The sequence below is a fragment of the Gigantopelta aegis genome, chromosome 6 (genome assembly GCF_016097555.1).
Source record: "Gigantopelta aegis isolate Gae_Host chromosome 6, Gae_host_genome, whole genome shotgun sequence".
NCBI lineage: Eukaryota > Metazoa > Mollusca > Gastropoda > Neomphalida > Peltospiridae > Gigantopelta > Gigantopelta aegis.
The window spans coordinates 61,697,791-61,704,822 of NC_054704.1; the positions used below are offsets into that span (position 1 = coordinate 61,697,791).

Consider the following 7,032-nt stretch of genomic DNA (forward strand, 5'->3'; position numbering starts at 1 on the left):
TGCTGAAGCTTAGTTGAATGTGAGTGCTGTCAGGTTTCTTTCTGTAGGGTGTATATTAGTGATTAATATGTTAATTTTTTTATCAAGGAACTCGAAAATGATCGATGTAAAGATATTTGACATCAAACATAGGATTGTTGTGGTATTAGAGTGGGAATCTTTGACTCCTCTTTGGTGGACATTGACTGCCAAAAAATTACATACATGTAGCTTGGTCTCAGACTATATTAGGGCTAAGAAATGGTCCGAGTGCTCAGGCTATGTAACATATAGCTTAATCTGCGTAATAATTATGACTAACTCCTATTACGAGATATGCAACCATCTACATGTATTAAAAACAATAACGAACAATAATAAAAACAAAACAAAAAACTAGATATATAGACCAAACTAAAAACTTGTGGCTGGTTAACTATTATCTGATATCCATAAACAGACCACCCATTTGATATTGTCACGATGATCTAAATTTAGACAGACTACATCAGTCACACTGATTTTTACACTTATGTTACATTAAACATATTGATATGGTTGGGAACCAGTTAAACTGCTCGGCTATATTTGTTCTCAAACTTCGTAGTCGTTAGGTTTTTAGGTTATTAAACAATATTTTTTATTGTAAAAGCGATTGACAGCTGGGGGGAAAAAAAATCTATACATATAGATCAAACTGAAAACTTGTGGCTGATATTCGTATTCAGACCGTGCATTTAACATTGTCGTGATGATCTAAATTAAGACAAAGGGACTGACACACTACATCAGCCACACTGGTTTTTACACTGAAGTTCTGCTCTGCTATTTTCGTTTTGAACTTCATAGTTGTCAGGTTTTATGTATTTATTTTATTTTATTTTATGTTATATTATTGGCATGTTCCCAGAATCACATTCGTTTAGGACTAATATGAATATATTTCTCCTGTCTCTCTCAAACTGAATAGTGTCCATGAACATGATATCCACATTTTTTTAACAGTAATTCCTGAAATGGCACATATGACAATGAATTAATAACATGAAAAAAATGGATGTAATCTCTCTGTCTCATTCTGACAATAATAGAGAGGAAACCCACCACATTTTTCTTAGTAGTAGCAAGGGATCTTTTAGATGCACCATCTCATAGACAGGATAGCATATATCACGGCCTTTGATATACCAGTCACTGTGCACTGGCTGGAACGAGAAATAGCTCAATGGGCACATCGACATGGATCGATCCCAATGTTTTGGCTAGTGTCCTATGTAAATTATAGTAATAGCCTACAGACTTCACGCTAGGTCAGAATCATAGAGCAAAGTCACACTTTTGAGAGGGCAAAGTTTTTAACAGGAGAAAAAAAAAAAATACACACAAAAAGACGTGATACAGTCAAACCTGTCTTAAGCGGCAACACAAAAGAATCAACAGTGATCCCTTAAGACAAGTGGCCACTGAAGTTATTTGGCTTAGTACTACCTGAATACAGATGCAACATTTACAGTCTTTTTCTTTTCATTTTTTACCTTCTGAACTGCTAATTGGTAGATGTGTTTCAAGTTCTCTAAAAAGCACTAATTTAACTGTTTGGAATTCATTCTCTCACAAATTTTAATTTAATTACTACTTCATGCCGAGTATTGTCCTAGTAGATTAATCTACCAATGTCAAGCTTAGATTACCCAGAGGCAATTAAATGCATTTCACAGTCACAATTTCTTAACTGATACACAATGGCTATATCAGTGCTAGCTTTGGCACTCACCAAATGCCAACTGCGAATTTTAAAAAACATTGGCAAATTTTATTTCACTTTGGCGAAATAATTTCATGTAATAATTGATATTTTGTTAGTAAATAACTGTGTTTCAGCCATTTTTTAAGTTTAATAGACAATTTGGCAAAATCTTCTAGTCACCCAGAGCTAGCCCTGAGATTGCTTATTTTCTGCACCTTGTCACTGTTGTTAAAATAAAAAAATTAAAGAATTTACAGTGGCAGCTTAACACAGGCATTTTAGCAACTTGGGGTCCAGTTTAGGTGGCCACTGGGTGCATTAGACAGGTGACCACTTATTATGATTGCATTTACATTAAAAATCTGTTGGTAGGGAAGAAATGGCCGCTTACAGCAGAAGACCGCTGATTTCAGGTGGCTGCAAGGACAGGTTTGGCTGTATTATTTTACAGTTTTGACATCTCTGTTTGCATGTTGTATTTGTTGATTATGACAAAGTCTGTGTGAAATATTGGGTGTTAATTGCCTCACTATTTCTTTCTTATGATTTTAAAAAATTTAATTCACAGGTGAATTTAAAGAGTAAAAATGTGGCAAAGAAACTTTAGTTAATTACTCCCCACATTGTTTTTCACGTAGAGGTCTGCTGCTCCAAACCAATGTTTTTTTTCAATGTATTTTTCATCCTCCCTAAAAAAATTAGTTCGCCATACTCTAGATCCCCACCCTTGTACAATTTCTTACAAACACATATTATACCAGAATTAAAGTTATACACTTCAACAGTCAGTAGCACATGTAGGCCTACTTTTAGTATCAGACACAGGTGTTGTCGGAGCTAGACCATCTGTGCATAATTTTGTGGTGCCAATGTGGCTCTGAACTCTCAGACATTTAACACAAGTATTACCGTATTTGACCGGAAATAAGCCCATGCATGTGAATAAGCCCACTCCTATTTTTAACAGATCTAAAGAATTAGGCCCATATCCGTGAATAAAACCATACCCAAATATTTAGTGTTTGCTATCAAGATTCACTGAAAGTTCAAAAGATTGTTGGGTGACAAATTGCTCTCAAGATAAATATTAAAATTATTTAAAACAATGTTGTAGTTTGTGTTGTTTTTATTTTTATAGCTTAATAAATACAATTATATTACCATCTAATGTGTATAATTTTAGTACTATGTATCCCCACCCCACCCCGCCACAAACACACTACAGTTATATGCAATCAACAATTTCATTGTCAGCTATTGTATTTTGATCAACAAAGTGACCATTTCCTAAAACCTAAAGTATCGTCTATTTCACTTGTGTCACACTCTGAGCTGTCTTCGAATGGTTCAAGGATGAGCAGGCAGAAAGTAGATGCGTGTCAAACTACTTTCTGCAAAGCATGGCCCAAAAAGTTGCCAGTCAGCTTAGAGTACAGAATTTCCAGGCATCGAACGGGTGGCTAAGTAGGTGGAAGCAGAGATATTCTGTTGGAATCAAACAGGGGACAACTGACTGACAAAAAATCCCAAGTGATTATAAGGAGAAAATTTCAGATTTTCATTCAGCAATCCGCACTTTAAGACAGAAATTGGACTACACAGATTACAACATGGCAAATATGGATCAGACGATGGTTAGTTTTAACATTGTACCGAAATACACGAATCATGTGAAAGACTGTGCGAATCTCTCACACTGGCGGTACTAAGAAAGGGTGTACAGTAGCTTTAATGGCGAGTGCTAATGGGGACAAACAGAAAGCTTTGATCATCTTCAAAGAGAAAATAGTGTTTTGGCCCATGGGTGCTACCCATGTTGAAAGTGCCAGACAATGTACTGATTACGGCTGGATGACACCAGCAAAAGCACACCACTATTGGCAGTGTGGTACTACCAGTCTTCTTGTGCAGTCTAAGGCAATTTTAGAATTAATAAGTGAAAAAGGCTTGTTTAATCTCTGGGCAGCATGGTGCTGATTAAGGCATGGTGCATAGACTATTGAGGCATGGTGCTGCACCATGCTAAAACAAGCTAGGAAAAACACTATTACTATAACATATCTGACATTAATGTTTGGGGATACCTGTGGCACAAAATGGCTGCGCCTGTTATATATTATAGCCGTCACATTTAACCATTTTATTAATTAACTATACAATCATACTTGTTAATATTAAGCAATAATGTCACATTAAAAGAGGGATGACATGGATTTCACTCCATCATGGTTCAGTTACGGTGATACGATAGCTAGATTTGGTTTCCAACCATTAATGTAATTTTTATTCATTATCCATTTTTAGAGAAATAAGATTCTTAAATCCGTGACAGTATGCCTTTAAAGTTAATGAGTCCCTTGCACTATGCTCAGCCAAATATTTAAAGGGACATTCCTGAGTTTGCTACATTGTAAGACAGGCTGCAATACTGCGAGTGAAACACTCGCCTATGCGAGTGAAATTCTGTTATGGCGATTTAAATTTGCAAAACACTAGCCTTTTGGCGAGTAGATTATTTTTTTAGAATGGAACATTTATTTCACTAATCATTCAGAGGACACATATACTAATGATCGAAACTGTAAACATACACTTCCGCCCTGTTTGCGGATATCACACTCGGAGCTCTCCGGCCGACTTGACGATCGAGGTGTTCGGAAAGCCTTGTGACACATCGGGGTTTTCCGATTGTAAATGAGTTTTCACAAAGCATTGGACCAATTGCTTCGCAGCCAATTTGTTGGCACCTAAAGTTAAGCTAAATGTTACATGGCGTGAATATGCTAAATAAATTTTTAAAAAACGTTTGAGAAAGTTGTTGGTAACGATAGCATATCGTGAACAAAAATAAATAAAATACGTCCTAGTTTCGGTAACTGTAGCCGTCGGTATACTTGTCGGAATCGCGTAACCCAATTAAAAAACGTTTTACAAAGGAAAGTAAAACAAAATAGGATGAGGTTGGTGTTTAAAGTTCTTTAATTATGTTATTATAATTATCCATACTAATACATGTACTTCATATGTTGCCTGGCGAGTAAAAATCTCTAGTTGGCTAGTATTTTTTTTCATTCACTAGCCAGTTGGCGAGTAAATATAAAGTGCTGCTTTGCGCCCTGTAAGATGTTTCCAACTAAAATATTTCTACAATTAAACTTACATATTAAATATATTTTCTTGTTTAAAATATCAGTGTCTGTATATTTAATGTGTTTCTGGTTGTCTTGTCTTAATCTTTGTAAAAAGCCCAAACTGGATTTTGTCTTCAAATAATTTTGTACGTACGAAAAAAATTATTTTAGGAAATAAAATGAAATTTAACCTAGTACAAATATTAGAATGACCAGAAACATGTTTAATATACAGCCACTAATATATTATGCAGAAAAATATATTTGATATGTAATTACAATCATTAAACAGGAATCATCAAACTCAGGAATGTCCCTTTAAGCACCTTGTTACATTTTATTAACAAAACCAATACACAGAGCAGTAGTGACTTCGCATATTTCATGAAAAATGCCATATCTTGAACTTGCAATATTTTCATTCTGAAATATTTTACTTGACTCTATTTAATACTGCAAATCTATCTATCTAATTTCTTTTTGACCGTCCAATCTAATCTGGCGACCAAATTTAATGAGTAGAATTTTCTTTATTAATTATATTAATTAGAGATGCGCATCAAAATTTTAAAGGCCCACTATTTAATTTTTGGAAGTAAATTTCAAAACTATCCCCTTAATTTTGTTCTGTCCCAGAGAAAGTCACTGGCTATCCAGAGACAGGCCCCGGGACGGACATGCTCGAAACTCTAGTGATATATGAGCATGTTAAAATTATTCGCACTCGCAAATCGACATTACATGACATGCGAAAACATAATACATGTTAGTACTTTTTTACAGCAGTTACTGTTGGCAACACCTTATAAAGATTAAGTCGTTAACCATGTTTATTGCTAATTACATTGTATTGTTTTCCAACAAAACACAAACCTTCCTTCAAAATATGTTCAGCGATTATAACGAAAGATATAACTTTTGTTTTCAGAGCAGACGTTTCACGTTGACAGGTGTCGGTACATGCGCAAAAACAGTCGATCGTCTTCCTTTTCCGGTCTGAACGGCTTCAGGTTGGTTTCGTGTTATTTTGTTAGCTTCGAAATCTAACAATATTATATATTGTTTACACCATCCATTATAATGGTATTTCACGTATACATATATATGACTTTTTACTTTAATAATGTAATAATTTTTGGTAATTAAAAATTTTTGACTTGCCAAATGAGACATCTTGTAAATAACACAACAACGCTCCGAGTCGTATAACCTTCTGACTACTGGATTAATATTTGACAAAACCACATTGAGGGGCAGGGTTTCTGCCAGAAAATGATTTGAGGCAACTACCAGTCCGACGGGCGATCTGTCTTTTTCTGACTGACTATTTAAAGGAAGGGACAATTACGGCATTTGGCCTGGTATGCATAGTCAACGATGGTTTCTAGACGTTTCGTACCCAAACCCGTTCGTACCATACCGTTTCGTAACCACTAGCATACCAGTTCGTAAGCAATTAAATAATGTCATACATTACACCTAACATTATCATATTTTTTAAATACACAATTATAATGTTATATTACAAACATATTGTAACATTTAGCAAAAAATTTGTTGTAATAATCACTCAGTATCTTTTATAAGTAGGTACCAGCAACCAAAATTTAGAAATCACCTTTCCATAGTATAAACTTACTTTTTGCAATCTGCTAGCAAATAGAAGCACAGCAAAAAAAGAATTTTGAAGATATCTTTATTAGTTTTCAAGATATGATATATTTTGAGTACCATAATTTTTCTTGCAATGTCGAAAAACCATTTGACGGTATAAATACGCTCATAAACATGTAAAAATTTGAAGTTACAAAAATACTGTACTTATTTTACTAGCATTTTTAACATGTACACATGTATTTGTGCCAATATACTGCAAATTAGTCTGCTATGGTAATTTTTTGTATATCTGGTCTGTTCTTGAAACTTATAATTATAGCGCAAATAAGTGTCAAAATGTGTCCCAAAGCCATTTTCGGAATGACATAAATATAAATTATAACACCAAAATGTTGAATTTTCACATTTTATATACAGAGAAGTTTGTATACTTACAGCCTATTTTTTTTTAGGCATCTGAGAATGTTAATTTTGATGCTATTGATTAAGCAAAATGCTCAAATGTTGAATTTAAGGTGCGGAAAAAGTGACAAAAACTAACCATTATTCAGGTATTTT

General features: G+C 34.4%; 1 protein-coding gene across 3 annotated transcripts in view; it reads right to left on the bottom strand.

Annotated features, from left to right (window-relative positions):
• LOC121376302 (protein YIPF5-like) overlaps positions 1 to 6,163 on the bottom strand; it is a 71,428-nt gene extending 65,265 nt beyond the window's left edge. The window contains exon 1 of one of the 3 annotated variants that reach the window (XM_041504140.1): positions 6,019 to 6,163. The gene's annotated coding sequence lies outside the window, so the exon portion shown is untranslated. The other 2 variants (XM_041504139.1, XM_041504141.1) reach the window with 2 other exon arrangements.
• Positions 6,164 to 7,032: the final 869 nt, after the last annotated feature.